At 48.7% G+C, this 24049-nt stretch overlaps 1 pseudogene; it reads right to left on the bottom strand.

Annotated features, from left to right (window-relative positions):
• Positions 1 to 4584: 4584 nt before the first annotated feature.
• LOC132574466 (cytochrome P450 2J6-like) overlaps positions 4585 to 24049 on the bottom strand; it is a 64515-nt pseudogene continuing 45050 nt past the window's right edge.

The following is a 24049-nucleotide window of genomic DNA, read 5'->3' on the forward strand; positions in this document are numbered from 1 at the left end:
TTGCCAATCCCCTCCAGGTTTGGAGCCCCTCCCCACTTTAGGGTCATCAGAAAGCAGCGGGGGGGGGGAGAAGGGAAATGTCTACCAGACAATTATTCCCTATGGAGAATGATTCCCACAGGGAATAATGGAGAACTGATCCGCGGGTATCGGGGGCTCTGGGGGGCTGTTTTTTGAGGTAGCGGCACCAAATTTTCAGTTTAGCATCTAGTGCCTTTCCCCAAAATACCCCCCAAAGTTTCAAAACGATTGGACCAGGGGGTCCAATTATATGAGCCCCCCAAAAAGGTGCCCCTATCCTTCATTATTTCCTATGGAAGGAAGGCATTTAAAAAGGTGTGCTGTCCCTTTAAATGTGATGGCCGGAACCCCCTTGGAGTTCAATTGTGCTTGTCACACCCTTGTTCCTGGCTCCGCCACCAATGTCTCCTGGCTCCACCCCCAAAGTCCCCAGATATTTCTTGAATTGGACTTGGCAACCCTACCAAATAGGGATATTGGCTGTTTATCTCATTACATATACTTAACCCATTTTGACTATATTTTCTTGTTTTCTTTTTTTTCTAATGGCAACCTAGAATGATGTTTACATGTTAAAAAGTAAATTAGGTGGACAAGAACATCCAATGTATTTCCCGTTTAGCTGTACTGACAGACTCAACTATGGATATGGGCTGTTTATCTCATTACATATACTAAACCCATCTTCCACTATATTTCAATGTGTTTTTCTCCTAATGGCAAACTATATGTATGTTACATGTTAAAAAGTAAATTAGTTGGATGGGAAAACTGAGATAGAAATGCCTTTTCGGCCCAGACTTATAACGAGTGATTAACAGACATTCATTGACATACTCCTGTTTTATTGCTTTCTCATCCTCATGCTACCTAGATCAAAGGTTTGCTCAATTTGTTAATTTTACTATTCCGTTGTTGGATCTTAAATTTGTACCGTTTTGCATTCTAAACCACTGCCTGCCAGCTATATGTAGCTCTGCTCATTGTGCCTGATTCCTCGTCTGATGAAATGTGCTTAGAGTGCACGAAAGCTTACATCAGGGGTGGCCAAACTTCCACAACTTAAGAACCACATAGAATAAACATTAGATGTTTGAGAGACGCAAGACATGAGTGTCAGATGCTTGAGAACCACAAGAGGGAGAGAGGAAAGGAGGGAAGGAAGGAAGGAAGGAAGGAAGGAAGGAAGGAAGGAAGGAAGGAAGGAAGGAAGGAAGGAAGGAAGGAAGGAGGGAGGGAGGGAGGGAGGGAGGGAAGGAAGGAAGGAAGGAAGGAAGGAAGGAAGGAAGGAAGGAAGGAAGGAAGGAAGGAAGGAAGGAAGGAAGGAAGGAAGGAAGGAAGGAAGGAAGGAAGGAGGGAGGGAGAGGTGGAAAGAAAGCAACTTTAACTTTAAATGCATTTTCCAAGCCACCAACAAATGCCTTCTCCAAGCCAGCCAATGGGGAAGTGGGGGCTTCGAGAGCCACAAATATGTATGAAAGAGCCACGTGTGGCTTCTGAGCCACAGTTTGGTCACCCCTGGCTTACATTCTGAATAAAACCTTGTTGGTATTAAAGGTGCCACTTGACTCCTGCTTTGTTCAGTTAGCTGTCTAGTGACTGAAGATTTAATTTGAGAGGAGTCCAGTAGATGTTGCAATTGCAAGTAGGCCAACCAGGAGATCCATGACTGAAGCTTATTTTCTAGCTTTAATTTAGAACATAACTGTCCGTTTTTAGTTAACTCTATCAATCTATATACATCTTTCTTTTTCCAGAAATCAAAACCCTGATCACTCTGCCCTCACCCAAACCAGGATTGATTAGTAAAAGCAGAAAGAGGAGAGATCACTGGGGCCAAGTGAGATCTATGTTTATCCCACATTTGCAAGGTCAAATTAAACAAAAAATGGGTTAACTTCTATAGATTTTGGTCTCATTTCTTTGACCTCCAGATCAACTTTCTATTTGAAGAGGACAATTAACTAACTCCTCTATATGCCTCCAATTATTTTGTTCTTTCTTATCTGTTAATTTAACTACATTAACGAAGTTACATGCCTGATAATACATTGATAAATCTGGGATGTCGAGGCCTCTGTTATTACTTCCAAGAATCTTTGAGTTGATCCTATTGGAGTGGTAAAAAACCCCATCTAATAAGGCATGTTGCCATTTAGGCAACTTTGACGTTGGGATCTGTACTGTGGCCCTCCCCTCTAAGTAGGATTGCCAAGTCCCCCTAGGTTTCCCAATCCCCAGGTCCCAGCGGGGGATTCTCTGGTTTTACAGGCTTTCCTCCGCTCCCAGACAGCTGGCCGGTGGGGAAAGCCCTGCCCACACAGCCACCATACAGCTCGAGATCTTGGGCAGATTTAGAAACCTGCAAACAGGTCCGTTTCAAAATGTGTGTGTGTGCCTTTAAAGTTGAGCAGGAAGTACTTCATGGGAAGGGTCAGCAGCACGGTCCCTTGGTTTCGCTTCCGTTTCAGAGCAACTAAATGTGTGTGTGTGTGTGAGAGAGAGAGAGAGAGCAGCATAACCCCTGTTCTTTTCAGATGTTGTGGAAGAACCAGACCCAGTAAGTGTGTTTGTGTGAGAGAGAGAGAGGGTTGCCAATCCCCAGGTTTGGAGGGGCCCCCCACTGCTTTAGGGTCATCAGAAAGTGGCAGAGGGGGGAGGGATGTCAGTATATAGGCAAAGCCAAGCAGTTTCTATGCATATGCTGGGAAAGTGAAAGTAACAGAACTGCCAGGTAGATCATCTAAGTGACAGAAGGTGGCTGGTTGCCAGATTGCATCAGCCTGGGCAATGTCAGCATGACTCAGCAGCAAGCTGATTGGTTACCTGGGTGGACCTTATGTATAAATGGACAAAGACACTTTACTGTGTGTGGGATATGTATGGTGGAGGTGCAGCGGAGCGTTCTGTCGGTTCGAAGAGTGGAGGTGTAAATAAATAGTATATATAGTGGTTTTAAGACTGCTGTGCAAGCCTTCATTCTTTGCGTCACTAAAGGCCACCCTCACTAAGCACAGGTGCATCAACAAGGGAAACGTCTACTGGGCAATTAGTCCCCTATGGAGAATGATTCCCATAGGGAATAATGGGGAATTGATCCGTGGGTATTGGGGGCTCTGGGGGGGGGACTGTGTTTTGAGGTAGAGGCACCCAAATTCTCAGTATAGCATCTAGTGCCTCTCCCCAAAATACCCCCCAAGTTTCAAAACGATTGGACCAGGGGGTCCAATTCTATGAGCCCCAAAAGAAGGTGCCCCTATCCTTCATTATTTCCTATGGAAGGAAGGCATTTAAAAAGGTGTGCTGTCCCTTTAAATGTGATGGCCAGAACTCCCTTGGAGTTCAATTTTGCTTGTCACAACCTTGCTCCTGGCTCCGCCCCGATGTCTCCTGGCTCCACCCCCAAAATCCCCAGATATTTCTTGAATTGGACTTGGCAATCCTAAGTCCCCCGCAGCCTCCGCTGGGGGACCGCTTTCGCGCACACGGAGTGATGCCATCATATGCAAGCGACATCATCGCACCGGCGATGTCACACGCCAGCCGCTCTAGGCGCTCCCAGGAAAACTCTATGGTTTTCCTGGACGCGCTAGCAATTTGGGAGGGAAAACTCTATGGTACAATAGGTACCATAGAGTTTTCCCTCCCAAATTGCTAGAGCATCTGGGGGAAACCATAGCGTTTCCCCAGAAGCTCCTAGAGTGGCCGGCGCACAATGTCGCCAGCATGATGATGTCACTGCTAGTGATGTCATCACTCCAGTGACATTTGGGGAGGATCTGTCAGCCCAATGCAAGTGGCAGGTTGGGAACCTCCCAGGAAGGGGAAGCTCCACCCAGCCCGGGAACTTGGAAGCCCTACCTACTTTGGATGAGGCAGCGGGCATCTATTCATTGATTGGTTGGCCTCCCCCCTTCTGCTCTGCTGCTCTACTGTACCGTGATGCTGTATTGTGGTACTATTTTGTGTTATACCTAGGGTTGCCAAGTCCAATTCAAGAAATATCTGGGGACTTTGGGAGTGGAGCCAGGAGACTTTGGTGGTGGAGCCCGGAGACATTAGGGGTGGAGCCAAGATCAAGGCTGTGAAAAGCATAATTGAACTCCAAGGGAGTTCTGGCCATCACATTTAAAGGGATGGCACACCTTTTCAATTCCTTCCTTCCATAGGAAATAATGAAGGATAAGGGCACCTTCTTTTGGAGCTCATAGAATTGGACCCCCTGGTCCAATCTTTTTGAAACTTGGGGGTATTTTGGGGAGAGGCACTAGATGCTATACTGAAAATTTGGTGCCTCTACCCCAAAAAACAGCCCCCGGAGCCCCAGATTCCTGTGGATCAATTCTCTATGATTTTCTATGGGAATAAATCTCCATAGGGAATAACAGAGTTCCCAGCAGACATTTCCCTCCCCTCCCCCCGCTTTCTGACGACCCTGAAGCGGGGGGAGGGTCTCCAAACCAGGGAATTTCCCTGCCCCCACCTGGGGATTGGCAACCCTAGTTATACCACCTTGCTGCCATGTCATTTTGCTGCACTTTCATGAACGTTGTAATTGGTGTTATGATTTTATTGTGTCTTTATTTCTATTTGCTGTACTCCGCTCTGAGCCCCCAATGGGAGAATGGGCGGGATATAAATAAACTAATAATAATAATAATAATAATAATAATAATAAGACCTGCAGTCTACAATAAACCCGGGAGACACACTGTAAAGAAGGATTAAGGCGAATCCTCAGGAGGCAGAAGGAAACGAAAGAATGGTCTTTTGACCAGACCAGAGATTCTCACAATTCCAAAGACTCTTCCAGCAGAAAACGAGATTCATGAAGTCGCTGTCCCGAACGACTGTCACGCGGCTACCCAAGTCCACTCCGTCTCGGCCGCGCGAAGCTTAGCGAGCTTCGGCACAAATCTCGAAATAGTGAGGCTGCAACGTGCCCCCCGAAACGGGCTCCATGTTTACGGCTTTCACTCCTTCTGGGAAACGGAACGCGAAGGCCTTCAGGAGGTTGGAGAAGAAAAGGAAGAGCTCCGTCCTTGCCAAATTATCTCCCAGGCACATCCGGTGTCCTGTGGGAGGGGGGAAGAAGAGGAGAGAGATGAGGGCCCCAAAATTGCACATGCACTGTAAATAATGCTTCCAATGTTGGGATGGGAAGTAGAGCCTTAGGAAGTTAGGATTTCGGGAACAGAGGGACCTCAGTGTAATATAAGGCCACTTTTGGTGTAGTGGTTAAGTGCGCAGACTCTTATCTGGGAGACCCAGGTCTGAATCCCCACTCCTACACTCGCAGCTCCTGGAATGGCCTTGGGTCAGCCATAGCTCTGGCAGAGGTTGTCCTTGAAAGGGCAGCTGCTGTGAGAGCCCTCTCAGCTCTACCCACCTCACAGGGTGTCTGTTGTGGGGGAGGAAGGTAAAGGAGATTGTGAGCCACTCTGAGACTCTTCGGAGTGGAGGGCAGGATATAAATCCAATATCTTCATCTACCTCACAGGGTGTCTGTTGTGGGGGAGGGAGGGAAAGGAGATTGTGAGCCGCTCTGAGACTCTGCGGAGTGGAGGGCGGGATATAAATCCAATATCTTCATCTACCTCACAGGGTGTCTGTTGTGGGGGAGGAAGGGAAGGGAAAGGAGATTGTGAGCTGCTCTGAGACTCTTCGGAGTGGAGGGCGGGATATAAATCCAATATCTTCATCTACCTCACAGGGTGTCTGTTGTGGGGGAGGAAGATAAAGGAGATTGTAAGCCGCTCTGAGACTTTGAGTGGAGGGCGGGTCATAAATCCAATATCTTCTTCTTCATCTTCTATAGAGGCCACCTTCCGAAAGCAGCCAGTGTTTTCCCAGGGGAATGGGTCTTCGTAGTCTGGAGATGAGGTGTAATTCTGGGGGCTCTCTAGGCCAGGGGTGTCAAACTCATTTGTTATGAGGGTCAGATCTGCCATAAATGAGGCCTTGTCGGGCCGAGCCATGTCAGGCCAGGCCATGTGCGTACCTATTTAAGATTAGGTAGCAGAGATAGAAACTTTATAAAGGACACAGAAACGTGATTAAAGATTTTTTTTAAAAAAAAAAATCTTAAAATAAAACAAGCTTAAAACTTTAGCACTTGTCAGTCTTAAAGGTGCTTTCTTTGTATTTCTCCCATGGGCTCCAGGGAACTGGGCAAAGGAAGCTCTGGCTCTTTCCTTCCTTCCCCAGGGGACCGGGAGGGGGAGGAGCCTCAGCCAATAGAAGGAAGAGAGGCTCGGCTCAATAGCTCTGCTGTGCGATTGAGAGAGCCTGGCAAAGCAAGCTTTTCCACCTCCCCTTCCTCCCCGAGGGAGGAGCCTCAGCCGATGGAGAAAATCAAGGTTTTGCTTTGTAGCTCCTGCGCAATTGAGCAAGCCTTGCAAAGCAAGCTGAGATGCAGACGGAAGTAAGAAAGAGGGAGAAGGAAGCAGACAAGAGCCAGTTGGTCAGGGGCCTGAGAGGAGCCCTCCGGGGGCCTGATTTGGCCCCCGGGCCACATGTTTGCACCCCTGCTCTAGGCTCTATTTGGAGGTTGGCAACTCCGACGGTAAACTGAACATATGAACACAAGACCTTTGGTCCATCAAAGTCAGTCTTGTCTTCTCAGTCTGGCAGCGGCTCTCCAGGGTCTCAAGCTGAGGTTTTTCACACCTATTTGCCTGGACCCTTTTTTGGAGATGCCAGGGATTGAACCTGGGACCTTCTGCTTCCCAAGCAGTTGCTCTACCACTGAGCCACCGTCCAATTGCTGTAACCAGGGGTCATTTTGTAGAAAAAGAAGTTCCAGAGCCCATTAGCACAACTCATTTGCCATTGCCCCACACCCCTGACATCACCAGAAGGTGTACTAAATTATATCAGCTCAGCATCTACCTTAAAAATGCTTCTTGAATTAGAATTGTCATAATAAAACCTTACTCCCATCATGCTTTTTCAATTACTTTCTCCTAGGCAGCCACAGCGGCCTGAGGAAGGTTCCCATCTGTCTGCTTGACACGTTTTGGTGATTTCCCCATTTTTTGTGAGGAAAACTTTTTAGAAAGTTTGTCAAACAATGCGTGTGAAAGAGCCACATGTGGCTCCCGAGCCACAGTTTGACCACCCCTGATTTAGAAAGTATTCATGGTTATATTTTTGTATTTCTCTCACTTTTGTTCCATGATTCTCTCATTGCTTTTTCTTGGTAGCAAGAGCCAACGTGAGTTCACTTTGCAAATGAAACCAGGGACCATTTTCTGGATCAACGTGAGCTTTCATCGGTCCATGCGTTGAATATAGCAAGAGAATGAAAGAAGGTAAAGGTAGTCCCCTGCGCAAGCACCAGTCGTTTCCGACTCTGCGGCGATATCGCATCATGACGTTTTCACGGCACACTTTTGACAGGGTGGTTTGCGATTGCCTTCCCCAGTCATCTACGCTTCCCCCCCCAGCAAGCTGGGGACTCATTTGACCAACCTCGGAAGGATAGAAGGCTGAGTCAACCTGGAGCCGGCTGCTTGAACCCAGCTTCCGCCGGGATCGAACTCAGGTCGTGAGCTGAGAGTTCGAACTGCAGCTTTTCTGCTCTGCGCCACGGGGCTCCAGCAAGAGAATTACTCATCTCATACATAAAGACTGAGTGCGGACTGTGCACAGATTGTGCATTTCTCCGCTGTAATTCAGCAAGCTTAGGCTTTCTTAACTCTCTTAATCTTTGAGGTGCCGCACAGTGACTTTTTTTTTGCGCAGGTTGCAAAAGACTAGCGCAGAGACCCCCTCAGGGATTTGTTGCATAGCAGACAGCAAAAATGAACAGGGAGGTGTTTCTGTTTGGCGGTGGTGTGAGAAAGGGCTGCCCGGAGGGGAATCCAAGGCCTCTATCACGACGCACCTGGGAAATATAAACCCAGACTTGTCCCGAGGCACTGTCCCTCCGGGAAGGCCCAGCTAGCGTTGCCAGGTCCAATTCAAGAATAACAACAACAATTATTATTATTACTATTTTACGTTAGATTTATATCCTGCCCATTCTGCGAAGATTCAAGGCGGCTAACCACATAAAATGAACAGAGGCAACATTAGGAAACGGTATTAAAACCAGGACCTTTTTTGAGCAGGAATGCCTAGGGATGCAGTTCCGGCTGGATTGGTGTCAGGGGGTGTGGCCTAATAGGCAAATGAGCTCAAGCTGGGCCTTTGCAACAAAAAGGCCTTTTGCGAAACAGTGGTGACGCCAGGGGGTGTGGCTTGATATGCAAATGCATTCCTGCTGGGCTTTTTCTATCAGTGGCTGTTAGGTCCATCAGTTGCTATTAGCCACAGCGTATTGTTGGAACTCTCTGTCTGGGGCAGTGATGCTCTGTATTCTTGGTGCTTGTGGGGGGGGGGACAGTGGGAGGGCTTCCCGTGTCCTGGCCCCACTGGTGGACCTCCTGATGGCCACTGTGTGACAGAGTGTTGACCTGGATGGACCATTGGCCCGATCCAACATGGCTTCTCTGATGTTGTTATGTCTGGGACAATAATGCTCTGTATTCTTGGTGCTTGGGAGGGGCAACAGTGGGAGGACTTCTGGTGTCCTGGCCCCACTAATGGACCTCCTGATGGCACCTGGTTTTTTGGTCACTGTGTGACACAGAGTGTTGACCTGGATGGGCCATTGGCCTGATCAAACATGGCTTCTCTTCTGTTCTTATGTCTGGGGCAGTGATGCTCTGTATTCTTGGTGCTTGTGGGGGGGGGGGGGGACAGTGGGAGGGCTTCCCGTGTCCTGGCCCCACTGGTGGACCTCCTGATGGCACCTGGTTTTTTGGCCACTGTGTGACACAGAGCGTTGACCTGGATGGGCCATTGGCCCGATCCAACATGGCTTCTCTTCTGTTCTTATGTCTGGGGCAGTGATGCTCTGTATTCTTGGTGCTTGTGGGAAGGCCACAGTGGGAGGGTTTCTAGTGTCCTGGTGGACCTCCAGATGGCACCTGGGTTTTTTTGGCCACAGTGTGACACAGAGTGTTGGACCGGATGGGCTGTTGGTCTGATCCAACTTGGCTTCTCTTATTGTCTTATGTACTTAAAAAGCCCTGATTAAAACCATGCCAATAAAACAATCAAATAAAACCACAGTGATGCTACTACATCTATTAAAGGCAGGATCTTATGGTGTCGCCCTCTCTCCAAGTCCATCGAATCCCAGGAAGTTGGTATTAATACAAGATAAGTCCAGGTGGGGGTGGCAGCCCTCTCCCATTTAGATGTCATATGCCATCAGGATCTTACAGGCCCTGCAGAACTGTGATAAGTCCCGCAGGGCCCTGATGGCTTCTGGAAAGTTGTTCCAGATTATTGGGGCTCTGGTGGAATTTAGCCTAGTCCAGGAGTGGCCAAATTGCAGCTCGGGAGCCACATGTAGATCTTTGACACATATTGTGTAACTCTTGAAGCTCCCACCACCCTGTTAGCCAGCTTGGAGAAGGCATTGCTCTCTTTACATCGCATCTCCAAGCCAAGCCAGCTGGCCAGTCCTCAAAACACCCCCCCAAGTTTCAAAAGGATTGAAGAAGAAGAAGAAGAAGAAGATATTGGATTTATATCCCGCCCTCCACTCCGAAGAGTCTCAGAGCGGCTCACAATCTCCTTTACCTTCCTCCCCCACAACAGACACCCTGTGAGGTGGGTGGGGCTGGAGAGGGCTCTCACAGCAGCTGCCCTTTCAAGGACAACCTCTGCCAGAGCTATGGCTGACCCAAGGCCATTCCAGCAGATGCAAGTGGAGGAGTGGGGAATCAAACCCGGTTCTCCCAGAAAAGAGTCCGCACACTTAACCACTACACCAAACTGGCTCTTTCTAGTGTCCTGGTGGACCTCCAGATGGCACCTGGCACCAGGAGGTCCAGTTCTATAAGCCCCCAATTCTATGAGCCCCCAAAGAAGGTGCCCCCTATCCTTCATTATTTCCAAAGGAGGGAAGGCATTTAAAAGGTGTGCGGTCCCTTTACATGTGATGGCCAGAACTCCCTTTGGAGTTCAATTGTGCTTGCCACACCCTTGCTCCTGACTCCACCCCCTCCGATGTTTCCTGGCTCCACCCCCAAAGTCTCCTGGCTCCACCCCCACAGTCCCCAGATATTTCTTGAATTGGACCTGGCAACCCTTGCCTAACTTGGGAGATCTGAGGAGACTAGACTAACCTGGGTCGTCTAGGTCAGGGGTGGCCAATGGGAGCTTTCCAGATGTTTTTTTGCTTACAACTCCCATCAGCCCCAGTCATTGGCCATGCTGGCTGGGGCTGATGGGAGTTGTAGGGAAGAAACATCTGGAGAGCTACCGTTGGCCACCCCTGGGGTAGGCGAAGGCGTTTCCAGGTTAGACCTTATGACCCTTTTTCTGAGGTCCAAACATCACGGTTACTGAAAATGTTTTCTTAAAACTGGTCCAAAAGGAAAAGTGGGCAAATAAGTTGCAGTGTAAGTTGGAACAAGGTGGCCAGAGTTTGCTCTGAAATGTCATCGTTTTAGCCAGGGCCGGATTAACAATTCGGCCAAGTAGGGGTCCCCATGCCTTCAGGGGCTCTGGGCCATTCCCCCCCCCCCCAGGTTTCCTCCCTGCTTGCAGCCCTCCCAGCCAGCGACTGAGCTGCTCTTTGCCCGACTTGCCCGGTGTGGCTGCTGGTGGCGTCATCGCCAAGTCTCTCTCTGCCTCTCCCCCGCAGCTTTGTCAAAGGGGCTTTTGAGAAGGGGCCTGGTTGGGGATAGAGGTTGATGATTTTTTTTTTACTTCTGATGAGTCATATACCTTCAGATGTATTAAACTGAGACTGTTGGAGGTGCAGGAAACGAAACTACGTCCAACAGACCGTTATATTTGCTCCCCAGCTTCCTTAGGTCTTCACGCTTTCTGTGGCAAAATGCCCCATTATCTCTCAGACTTGAGCTTTCTAAGTCATCGCGGGGCGTTTCTGTTGGCTAGACTAAATGCGTTTCCCTCCAAAGTTTTATAAGGGAGATATCATCGAGTCCCTTTAGGCGACAGGCTCTGTTCCTGTGGAGCGAATATTCCCGACTCAACTCAGCCTACATTGCAAGATTGTGTCCTTTTATCATAATCTCCGTAAAGGCTTATTTTGTAAGCTTTCTTTCTCCCCAGATTTGTCTATTCTGCCACCCTGTTATTATTTATTGAACGATTCTGAGGGGGAGGTTAGCGGGGCTGTGGCCAAATTTTTGGCTGACATCCTTAAATTTAAATCTGACCGTGTATGAATGCATCTGTTTAGCTTGGTTTCATGTTGATTTTATCTCCAATGTTTAATTTTTTATTTTGTGTGTATTTTTATTTGCAACTGTTATGCCATTAAAGGTTTGGTATGGTATGGAGAAGGGCCTGCGGGCTGCAGCGGGGTCTGCGGGTGGTGGGGTGGGTGCTCCGGCTCTGAGATAATTTCCAGAGGACCCCCCGAGATTCCGACTGCTTAGGGGCCTCCACAGGGTTTAATCCGGCACTGGTTTTAACTTTGCTCTTAGACATCCAAGCTGGCCAGGTGTTTTCCAAAGTTTTGACCATCCCCTTCCCAAACGAGTTCTCCCAGTAAGAACATAAGAGAAGCCATGTTAGATCAAGCCAATGGCCCATCCAGTCCAACATTCTGTGTCACATAAGAACATAAGAGAAGCCATGTTGGATCAGGCCAATGGCCCATCCAGTCCAACACTCTGAGTCACATAAGAACATAAGAGGAGCCATGTTAGATCAGGCCAATGGCCCCTCCAATCCAACACTCTGTGTCACATAAGAACATAAGAGAAGCCATGTTAGATCAGGCCAATGGCCCATCCAGCCCAACACTCTGTGTCACATAAGAACATAAGAGAAGCCATGTTAGATCAGGCCAATGGCCCATCCAGCCCAACACTCTGTGTCACATAAGAACATAAGAGAAGCCATGTTAGATCAGGCCAATGGCCCATCCAGTCCAACACTCTGTGTCACGCAGTGGCAAAAAAAATTATATATATATAATTTATATATATATTGAACTGTGACAGCAACTTTTCTAGGCCCTGCAGCAATTCTGACTGGCCAGCCAGGCCCCAGGGAGGATATATATATATATATATATACACACACACACACACACACACACACACACACACATACACACTGTGGCTAATAGCCACTGATGGACATAAGAACATAAGAGAAGCCATGCTGGATCAGGCCAACGGCCCATCCAGTCCAACACTCTGTGTCACACAGTGGCAAAAAATTTTATATATACACACACACTGTGGCTAATAGCCACTGATGGACCTGTGCTCCATATTTTTATCAAAACCCCTCTTGAAAGTGGCTATACTTGTGGCCGCCACCACCTCTTGTGGCAGTGAATTCCACATGTTAATCACCCTTTGGGTGAAGAAGTACTTCCTTTTATCCGTTTTAACCTGTCTGCTCAGCAATTTCATCGAATGCCCACGAGTTCTTGTATTGTGAGAAAGGGAGAAAAGTACTCCTTTCTAGTACTACTTTCAGTCGAGGTGTCTTTCCTTCTTTCTCTTTCAGAGGAAGAGAGAGACGGAGAGGACGACACCAAAGCATTGCCCCCGAGCTCCCCCAACCCTATCATTAGAAAGTGAATACGATTAGCTTCCGAAATCGGATGAGATCAGGTTAGCCTGGGACGTCCAGGTAACAGCAAGGTGTCGTTTAGAAACCTTGTTAAAACTTTCTCTTTTCCCACCTAGGCATTTTTCTGTCTGGTTCTTCAAGGTGGATTCTTGTTAAACTGGTTTTTAATTGTGGACCGTGGGATATTTCACAGCATCGTTGGGGTGTATGGGTTTTTAAACCCCTTTTGAGGACTTCATAGCAAAAAGGCAAGACAGCAAAGGGGGGGAAATCCCCATTTCTGCTTGAGTGCATATTGATCCTAATGCTGGACTGTCACATAAGAAGGTCAGGGCTTTTTTTTTTGGTAGCAGGAACTCCTTTGCATATCAGGCCACACACCCCTGATGTAGCCAATCCTCCTTAAGCTTCCAGTAGGCCCTGCACTAAGAGCCCTGTCAGGAATTCTAGCAGGACCTCCTTCGCATATTAGGCCACACACCCCTGATGTAGCCAATCCTCCTGGAGCTTACAGCAGGCCCTGTACGAAGAGCCCTGTAAAGAATTCTAGCAGGACCTCCTTTGCATATTAGGCCACACCCCCTGATGTAGCCAATCCTCCTGGAGCTTTCAATAGGCCCTGTAAGAAGAGCCCTGTAAGGAATTCTAGCAGGACCTCCGCTTATTAGGCCACACCCCCTGTTGTACCCAATCCTCCTGGAGCTTTCAGTAGGCCCTGTAAGAAGAGCCCTGTAAGGAATTCTAGCAGGACCTCCTTTGCATATCAGGCCACACACCCCTGATGTAGCCAATCCTCCAAGAGCTTACAAGGCTCTTCTTTCAGGTCCTGCTGTAAGCTCTTGGAGGATTGGCTACATCAGGGGTGTGTGGCCTTGTATGCAAAGCAGTTCCTGTTACAAAAAAAGCCCTGAGAAGCATTGAAGATATCCCCTTGAATCTGAACTCCAGACTCTGATTCATAAGAACATAAGAGAAGCCATGTTGGATCAGGCCAATGGCCCATCCAGTCCAACACTCTGTGTCACACAGGAGCCAAAAAAACCCAGGTGTCATCAGGAGGTCCATCAGGGGGGCCTGGACACTAGAAGTCCTCCCACTGTTGTCCCTCCCAAGCACTAAGAACACAGAGCATCACTTGCCTCAGACAGAGAGTTCCACAATATGCTGTGGCTAATAGCCACTGATGGACCTCTGCTCCAGATGTTTATCCAATCCCCTCTTGAAGCTGGCTATGCTTGTAGCCGCTACCACCTCCTGTGGCAGTGAATTCCACGTGGGTGAAGAACTTCCTTTGATATCAATTCTAACCCGCCTGCTCAGCAATTTCATTGAGTGCCCACGAGTTCTTGTATTGTGAGAAAGGGAGAAAAGGACTTCTTTCTCTACCTTCTCTATCCCATGCATCATCTTGTCAACCTCTATCATGTCACCCCTCAGTCGACGTTTCTCCAAGCTAAAGAGCCTCAAGCGTTTCAACCTTTCTTCATAGGGAAAGTGTTCCAACCCTTGAATCATTCTAGTTGCCCTTTTCTGGACTTTTCCCAATGCTATAATATCTTTTTTTGAGGTGCGGTGACCAGAGTTCTACACAGTACTCATGGAAACAGATGTTCACAAGCAATCGAGTCACCTATAGAAAATGGAACGAAGGCTTCGGGGCAGGTGAATTCCCCATCTTTGTCCAGGAAATGGCTCGGGTTGAACTCTCCTGGTGTCTCCCACTCGTTAGGATCATACAAGGCCGAAGCGATGCTTGGGAAAATGATGGTGCCCTGCGAGGGGGAAAGCAACGAATTAATTATTGTTTTTTCTCTCAGAGAGAATGAGGGGAAGTGGGAAGGGGCCCTCGTAAATAAGACCTCCGCCATCCAAGATCTCAGGGAAACGCTTTCACAAAATTATCAGTTAAAGTATTTATTTTCTGCCCTTCTCTCCACAGTGAGACTTGTAAACTTCTCTCTTTTTGGTGGCATTTTTATCCCCTTCCTCTCCAACTGGATAGGAGGTCATAAGAATACAGAGCATCACTTGCATATTTTCTGCTCTTCTCTCCACAGTGAGACTTGAGGGCTTAGAAATGCGGATTTAGGCAAATCTGGGTAGAGCCTATTTGGTGTAGTGGTTAAGTATCCGGACTCTTATCTGGGAGAACCGGGTTTGATTCCCCACACCTCCACTTGCACCTGCTAGCATGGCCTTGGGTCAGCCATAGCTCTGGCAGAGGTTGTCCTTGAAAGGGCAGCTGCTGTGAGAGCCCTCTCAGCCCCACAGAGTGTCTGTTGTGGGGGAGGAAGGTAAAGGAGATTGTGAGCCGCTCTGAGGCTCTTCGGAGTGGAGGGCGGGATATAAATCCAATATCTTCTTCTTCTATTTATTTATTTAAATCAACACTAAAAATGCATACTGTAGCTATAGGGCTGCCAACCTCCAGGTGGGTAACAAACAATGGCTACTCAGTATAGATTAGCAACACCAAGAAAAAACGAGTAGCACAACACTCTATATTCTTAAAGATACATTACCAATTTACAGCCAAGTGTAACAAAAGTCCGTGTCATAGAAAATTCTTGTATGGAAATCAAGTCCTCAGTATCCATTGATCCTTGATGCGAATCCAGAGAAGACAGCTATCCACGTGGCAATGTAGTATACAATACCGGTTTCGGACACGCCTTTCTCAATTGTAGACTCTAGCAGCGATCAACGCATCACAGTTTCCCAATATCATCAGTTATTCACAAATGGGGACACCAGTACAAACTGCTTTTTTTGCAGGCACACCTTATCACACTCTCATTATTGGTTTCTCCAAACTAAAGAGCTGGGACGTGTCCCCATTTGTGACTTATGACCTCCTATCCAGTTGGAGAGGAAGGGAATAAAAATGCCACCAAAAAAAAAGAGAGAGAGACAGAGAGAGGGAGACAAAGACAGAGAGGCAGAGAGAGAGGGCGTTTTCGCACTGACCTTACTCCGGAGCGATGTCCCTCTTCACCGCGCAGCGTCTGCGCGGATTTCGCACACGTTGCTCCGCAGAACCCGGAAGAGCCGCAAAGTCCCGCGGCTTTTGCGTCGCAAATGTAAACTGGTTTCTGGCGGTTTACATTTGCGACGCAAAAGCCGCGGGACTTTGTGGCTCTTCCGGGTTCTGCGGAGCAACGTGTGCGAAATCCGCGCAGACGCTGCGCGGTGAAGAGGGACATCGCTCCGGAATAAGGTCAGTGCGAAAACGCCCAGAGAGACAGAGAGAAAGAAAGAAATCTGAGCTACATCCTCCCACATTAAAAGGAAAGAAAGTTGTGTGAAAAGCCAATTCATTTTACCCTTTTAATGGAAAACTGTCGGATCAATGTGTCTTTCACACATAACCGGGGTACCCCGATTGCGATGATGTTGCTGAAGCGCTGGACCTCGTGAATCACAGCATTTGTGTAGGGCAAGTTTTTCCGATCCTCATAGCAGATCACGTGGCCGGGGTCCACTGTGGCATCGATCTCCTTCTGTACTTTGGCTGAGGACAAACAGATCACCCACAGAGAGAATTACAAAGGCTGTCACCAGTGCTCAGAGAACAATAGATCCAGGTAGGTAGCCGTAGGCAGCAATAGTCCAAAGTTAGGCACCTTTAAGACCAACAAAGTTTCATTCAAGGTAGAAGCTTTCGTATGCATCTGAGGACGTGTGCATGCACACAAAAGCTCACACCTTGAATAAAAAACTTGGTTGGTCTTAAAGGTATCACTAGACTCAAATTCGAAGAGCCCCGTGGCGCAGAGTAGAAAAGCTGCAGTCCTGCAGTCGGAGCCCTCTGCTCACGATCTGAGTTCGATCCCAGCAGAAGCTGGGTTCAGGTAGTCGGCTCCAGGTTGACTCAGCCTTCCATCCTCCCGAGGTCGGTCAAATGAGTCCCCAGCTTACTGGGGGGAAAGCGTAGAGGACTGGGGAAGGCAATGGCAAACCACCCCGTCAAAAGTTTCCTGTGAAAACATTGTGAAAGCAACATCATCCCAGAGTCGAAAACGTCTGGTGCTTGCTTAGGGGACTACCTTTACCTTTACCTTTTTAGGCTCAAATTCAGTCAGAGAACAAGTTTCCTTGCCTTACACAGAATCATAGAGTTGGAAGGGACCTCCAGGGTTATCTAGTCCAACCGGTTGCACAATGCAGGAAATTCACAAATACCTCCCCCACGGACTCCTGCTCCACGCCCAGAAGATGGCAAAAAACCTCCAGGATCCCTTGCCAATCTGGCCTGGAGAAAAATTTCTGACTGACCCCAAAGTGTCAATCTGCATTCCCCTGTGTGCATAAGAAAGGACCACCGAATCAGCACTTCAACTCGGGCAAGGTGGGTGTGCTCTTAATTCTGCGCTTGGAATTGTGCCTTCCATGAAACTTACCCCCCATATGAGTTTTCTTACCCTAGATGTAGATACCCTAGACGTCTTCAGGTGAGGTGGCGGGCATCTGCCCATTAGATCGGTTGGCCTCCCCTACTGGATATCTTACTGTGCTAATTTGCTGCACTGTCCTGCTGCATCATATGAAGCTGCCTTATACTGAATCAGACCTTTGGTCCATCAAAGTCAGTATTGTCTTCTCAGACTGGCAGCAGCTCTCCAGGGTCTCAAGCTGAGGTTTTTCACACCTACTTGCCTGGACCCTTTTTTGGAGATGCCAGGGATTGAACCTGGGACCTTCTGCTTCCCAAGCAGATGCTCTACCACTGAGCCACCATCCCTCCCCAATAGCAGGTGAACATATGAACCTATTGAAGCTGCCTTCTACTGAATCAGACCCTTGGTCCATCAAAGTCAGTATTGTCTTCCCAGACTGGCAGTGGCTTTCCAGGGTCTCAAGCTGAGGTTTTTCACACCTATTTGCCTGGACCCTTTTAGTTGGAGATGCCATGGATTGAACCTGGGACCTTTTGCTTCCCAAGCAGAGGCTCTACCACTGAGCCACCATCCCTCCCTCATTTCATCATATTGTTCTGCCGAGCTATTTTGTCCTATTGAATCACTGTAATTGACTTTTATTACTATATGATTTTATTGTGATCTAATTATTTATGCTGTGCTCCACCCTGAGCCTCTGAGCGGAATATAAATAAACTAACAATAATAAAAATAATAATAATATGTTCTTACACTTGCTAGATTGAATGCTTTCCCAACTGCAGAGCTGAGTGGATGATTTTTTAAGAAGACGACATTGGATTTATATCCCGCCCTCCACTCCGAAGAGTGTCAGAGCGGCTCACAATCTCCTTTCCCTTCCTCCCCCACAACAGACAACCTGGGAGGAGGGTGGGTCTGAGAGGGCTCTCACAGCAGCTGCCCTTTCAAGGACAACCTCTGCCAGAGCTATGGCTGACCCAAGGCCATGCTAGCAGGTGCAAGTGGAGGAGTGGGGAATCAAACCCGGTTCTCCCAGATAAGAGCCCGCAGACTTAACCATTTCACCAAACTGGCTCCCAAATTTGCTAAAATTCCATTCTCTGACTGAGTATATGACTGTGCAGCAGGTTCAATAGAGACATTAGGCCATCTTATATTATTTTGCCATCAGTGGATCAATCCTAGATTCTTATGGATTACCCCCATTCTCCAAAGGTATCAACTTCCACTGGAACTCTGGGGGAGCTGCTTTTTGTGGTAGAGGCACCACATTTTCAGTATAGTATCTAGTGCCTCTCCCCAAAGTACCCCCCAAGTTTCAAAACGATTGGACCAGGGGGTCCAGTTCCATGAGCCCCCCAAAAAGGTGCCCCTATCCTTCATTATTTCCTAAGGAAGGAAGACATTTAAAAAGGTGTGCTGTCCCTTTAAATGTGATGGCCAGAACTCCCTTGGAGTTCAATGATGCTTGTCACACCCTTGTTTCTGGCTCCACCCCCAAAGTCCCCAGATATTTCTTGAATTGGACTTAGCAACCCTACTCCCCCCGCTTCAGGGTCATCAGAAAGCGGGGGGAGGGGAGGGCAATGTCTGCTGGGAACTCTATTATTCCCTATGGAGATTTATTCCCATAGAAGATAATGGAGAATTGATCCGCGGGTATCTGGGGCTCTGGGGGGGGTGCTATTTGTGAGGTAGAGGCACCAAATTTTCTGTACAGCATCTAGTGCCTCTCCCCAAAATATGCCCCAAGTTTCAAAACGATTGGATCAGGGGGTCCAATTCTATGAGCCCCAAAAGAAGGTGCCCCTATCCTTCATGATTTCCTATGGAAGGAAGGCATTGAAAAGGTGATGGCCCTTTAAATGTGAGGGCCAGAACTCCCTTTAGAGTTCAATGATGCTTGTCACAGCCTTGATCTTGGCTCCACCCCTAATGTCTCCTGGCTCCACCCCCAAAGTCCCCAGATATTTCTTAAATTGGACTTGGCAACCCTAGGTGGAAAGGGATCACCTTGGGGCGGCTGTGGGGAGTGGGAAGGCTGTATGGAAGCGAGCTGGCAGCTTTCCTCCTCCGCGGTGGTAAGAGAGAAGGCCATGGAGGTTGGTGGCCACTATGTACCCCCTGAAAAAAATCAGGAGCCCCCAATTCTTCAAATCCTGGCTATGGGGCTGTTCTTGACTCACCTTGGACATCTGGATACGCCACCATATAGAGCAATGCCCAGTAGAGCGTGGTGCTGGACGTCTCTGTGCCGCCCAAGAACAGGTCAAAGATGCACTGGATCATGTTCTGTTCGTCATAGGCTGGTTTGGGCTGATCTTTGTTCTGCAGGGCAGCACAAAGGGGGAAAGAGGTATGTTGTATTTCCAAGGTAATTCATCCAGCCATAAAATTGCATGCTACTAATTGTTAGGAAAGCGCAGGACTCCTCGGCCACGTCCCCTAATGTAACCAATCCTCCAAGAGCTTACAGGGCCTACTGTAAGCTCCAGAAGGTTTGGCTACATCGAGGGGGCGCGGCCTAATATGCAGAGGAGCTCCTCCCAGAAAAAGAGCCCTGGAAAAGGGACTGAAGATACGAACAGCCAACATTGCAATGCCCTTGTGCAGAGCTATGGTGTGGTCTTGTTCGGCGTACTGTACAGCAGGGGTGGCCAACGGTAGCTCTCCAGTTGTTTTTTGCCTACAACTCCCATCAGCCCCAGCCACCAGCCATGCTGGAGAGCTTCCGTTGGCCACCCCTGCTGTACAGTTCTGGTCAGCTGATCTCAAAAAGGATATTGCCGAGCTGGAAAAAAGTGCCAAAGAGGGTGTCTGGGAGTCAAGTCTGTGGACCCTCTCCTGGCCTTGAGCTGTCCCCTCCTGCCTAGGAGGGTGGACCAGGCTCACAGTTGACCAGCCAACGAGTCAATCGCTGGCACTTCCATCTCTGGCGAGGAAGCCAATGGCTGGACAAGGGAGCCAGATCAGGGGGATCCTCACACCGCATCTAAAGCCGTTGGCCCCACTTTACTCCTAGTCCTAGTGGAAGAGAGGAGGAGTGATAATAAATCTCAGGGATGGCTGATGGGAGGAATCGGGGACGCAGGGGATGGGCATTTGAGGGAAGGGGACATGCCGCACCAGGGAGGAAGAGCTCGGTGCCTGAGACGTGAGAGGTTTCCAGATAGAGAAACAGACAATAGCCAGAGCCAGAGAGGGACTGGGGTGTCTTGAAACCCCCCGCCACTGGCTTGGTCTGAAGTGCAGCTTCTCGACCCACAGAGCCATCTCTCAGCCCTTCCCATATTCCCCGATTGGAGAAACCTGACAGAGCGCAACCAAGATTATGGCGGGATTGGAACACTTTTTTCTAGGAGGGAATGCTGAAGAGTCTCTGCACATTACCCTGCATATTACAGAGAGTAGAGAACTTGAATGTTGTAGTTCACCGGCTTGAATCTTGAAGAACGAGGTCCACAGAGGCAGCAATGAAACCACCAGCATTTCATGGAAAAGAGGAGAGGACTCATGTACAAGTAGGGATGTGAGATATGGTGCCAAGAACAAACACATACAATCTCTATGGCACAGAGTGCTGGCAATTATAGGAAAAATGAGGAGGGAGGGAAGGAAGGGAGAGAGGGTAGGAGGAGGAAAGAGGGAGGGAGGGAAGGGAGGGTGGGAGGCGGAAGGAAGAAGGAGGGAGGGAGGGAGGGAGGAAGTAAGGGAGAGTAGGTGGGAGGAGGGAGGGAAGGAAGGAAGGGAGAGAGGGTGGGAGGAGAAAGGAGGGAGGGAAGGAAGGGAGGGAGGCGGAAGGAGGGAGGAGGAAGGAAGGGAGAGTAGGTGGGAGGAGGGAGGGAAGGAAGGAAGGGAGAGAGGGTAGGAGGAGGAAGGAGGGAGGGAGGAAGGAAGGAGGGAGGGAGGAAGGGAAGAAGGGAGGAAGTAAGGGAGAGTGGGTGGGAGAGGGGAGGGAAGGAAGGAAGAGAGAGAGGGTGGGAGGAGGAAGGAGGGAGGAGGAAGTAAGGGCGAGTGGGTGGGAGGAGGGAGGGAGGGAAGGAAGGGAGAGAAGGTGGGAGGAGGAAGGAGGGAGGGAGGGAGGAAGGAGGGAGGGAAGAAGGAAGGAAGGAAGAAAGGGAGGGAGGGAGGAAAGCAATATGTGCTACCAGTCTCCAAAGAAAGCTGTGGTCCATCACAAGACGCTGACCTTCTCGATTTGAGCCAGGTAACAGTGAATGAAGTCTTGCAGCTCATCCGAAGCTGTGCTGCCTTGATGGATCCTGATCTCTTTCTTTATGAAGGAGCACACCTCCTCGCAGCATGCCAAAGCCTTCTTGTGAGGTCCTGGCAAATGGCGCATCATCCAAGGAAAGACATCGTAGACCTGCAGAAGGGAAGTGTCCAAGAGGGAAGCTAAGAAACTGGGCTGAGATAATAAAGGAGGAGAAGCAGACTGCTAGTGGCCTTAGACTTGTGGATGCCAAGAACATAAGAGAAGCCATGTTGGATCAGGCCAATGGCCCATTCAGTCCAACACTCTGTGTCACACAGTGGCCAAAACCCATGTGCCATCAAGAGGTCCATCAGTGGGGCTAGAAGCCCTTCTACTGTGCCCCCCCCCCCCACAAAAGCACAAGAATACAGAGCATCACTGCCCCCGGACAGAGAGTTCCAACAATAAGCTGTGGCTAATATTGTGCTTTACAACACATGCTACTAAGGAAGAAGAGAAGATATTGGATTTATATGCCGTCCTATACTCTGAATCTCAGAGTCTCAGAGCAGTCACAATCTCCTTTACCTTCCCCCACCAGACAAAGAACAATCTTTATGGATGCATTTGGGTATTTGGCCAGTTATTTATATTCCATCTCCATTCTTTGGACTTGAGGGGGCTAACAGCGCGGCACTGCAAAGGCCACGAACTATTGTATGTCTATCATAATATAGTGGGTTCTACGCATGGCAGAGTCTCGGAGTAAGTGATAACAAGCTCTTTAATAGGAATCACATAGTAAAGGTTACAGTACAAGACTGAAGACGGGGCCTACCGGCCCAACTTATATATGTCTCTGGATTCCCAAGCTAGCACATCATTGGGTCATTCAAACCGGTGGGGGCTTGTGATTGGTCGAGGGCTGCAGGGATCTGGATCCTGCAGCCTTTTGTTCCCAAGTCCCCAAGCTCAGTTCGTATGGCTCCAATGAGCTCGGCGGGAATATCCAAAGTCTTCCCTTAGAACATAAGAACATAAGAGAAGCCATGTTGGATCAGGCCAATGGCCCACCCAGTCCAACACTCTGTGTCACATAAGAACATAAGAGAAGCCATGTTGGATCAGGCCAATGGCCCACCCAGTCCAACACTCTGTGTCACATAAGAACATAAGAGAAGCCATGTTGGATCAGGCCAATGGCCCACCCAGTCCAATACTTTGTGTCACATAAGAACATAAGAGAAGCCATGTTAGATCAGGCCAACGGTCCCTCCAGTCCAACACTCTGTGTCACATAAGAACATAAGAGAAGCCATGTTGGATCAGGCCAACGGCCCACCCTGTCCAACACTCTGTGTCACATAAGAACATAAGAGAAGCCATGTTGGATCAGGCCAATGGCCCACCCTGTCCAACACTCTGTGTCACATAAGAACATAAGAGAAGCCATGTTGGATCAGGCCAGTGGCCCATCCAGTCCAACACTCTGTGTCACATAAGAACATAAGAGAAGCCATGTTGGATCAGGCCAGTGGCCCATCCAGTCCAACACTCTGTGTCACATAAGAACATAAGAGAAGCCATGTTGGATCAGGCCAGTGGCCCATCCAGTCCAACACTCTGTGTCACATAAGAACATAAGAGAAGCCATGTTGGATCAGGCCAATGGCCCCTCCAGTCCAACACTCTGTGTCACATAGGAACATAAGAGAAGCCATGTTGGATCAGGCCAATGGCCCACCAAGTCCAACACTCTGTGTCACATAAGAACATAAGAGAAGTCATGTTGGATCAAGCCAATGGCCCCTCCATCTACTAACAAAACCAAAACAACACAGAGATTAAAAGCCCAATCAACTCTGCCGAGAACCATTCACCTTCCACCAAAATGCCCCCTGGAATAGGATGCCTTGTGTACCTTCCTCAATGCAGGAAGTGAAGGAGCCTTCCTTTCCCAGTCAGGTAGGCCAGTCTAGAAAGCTGAGCTTGCTTCTGAGAAAGCCCAGGAACCAGGGCTATTTTTTTGTAACAGGAACTCCTTTGCATATGAGCCCACACACCCCTGATGAAGGCAATCCTCCTGGAGCTTACAGAAGGCCCTGTAAGCTCTTGGAGGATTGGCTACATCAGGGGTGTATGGCCTAAGATGCAAAGGAGTTCCTGCTACAACAAAAAGCCCTGCTAGGAACTGACTGTTGCTTTACCAAAAATTTAAGAGAAGGCACTGTAAAGATTAAACCGTCAGGGGAGGGTAGCTGGCACACTGTGGGGTATACCAGGAGATGCAAAAAAGCTCTAGGACGTGAAAGGCTTTAAAAGTAGCACCCGTCACTTGGAAGAGAGGCCGGAGGCAAATAAATAATCAGGGCATTAGTCTCCTGGTCTAATATAGCAGGGGTGGCCAACGGTAGCTCTCCAGATGTTTTTTTTGCCTACAACTCCCATCAGCCCCAGCCAGCATGGCCAATGGCTGGGGCTGATGGGAGTTGTAGGGGGGGAAACATCTGGAGAGCTACCGTTGGCCACCCCTGTAATATAGAACCTGGGTCTTCAGATCCTAGCCTAGCAGCCTAACCACCACTACACACCAGTGATATCTCCATCATCGTATTTTTCTCCTTCCCACCTCCACCCCCCAGCAGTTATGCCTTTAATAGGTGCATGACCAGCCCGCACTAGTCACAACACTAGGGTTACACATTGTGAATGTCTGAACCCAGACAGGAGTCTTGCCACTATCTAGGGTTGCCAAGTCCAATTCAAGAAATATCTGGGGATTTTGGGGGTGGAGCCAGGAGACTTTGTGGGT

Source organism: Heteronotia binoei, chromosome 6 (genome assembly GCF_032191835.1).
Source record: "Heteronotia binoei isolate CCM8104 ecotype False Entrance Well chromosome 6, APGP_CSIRO_Hbin_v1, whole genome shotgun sequence".
NCBI classification, from domain to species: Eukaryota; Metazoa; Chordata; class Lepidosauria; order Squamata; family Gekkonidae; genus Heteronotia; species Heteronotia binoei.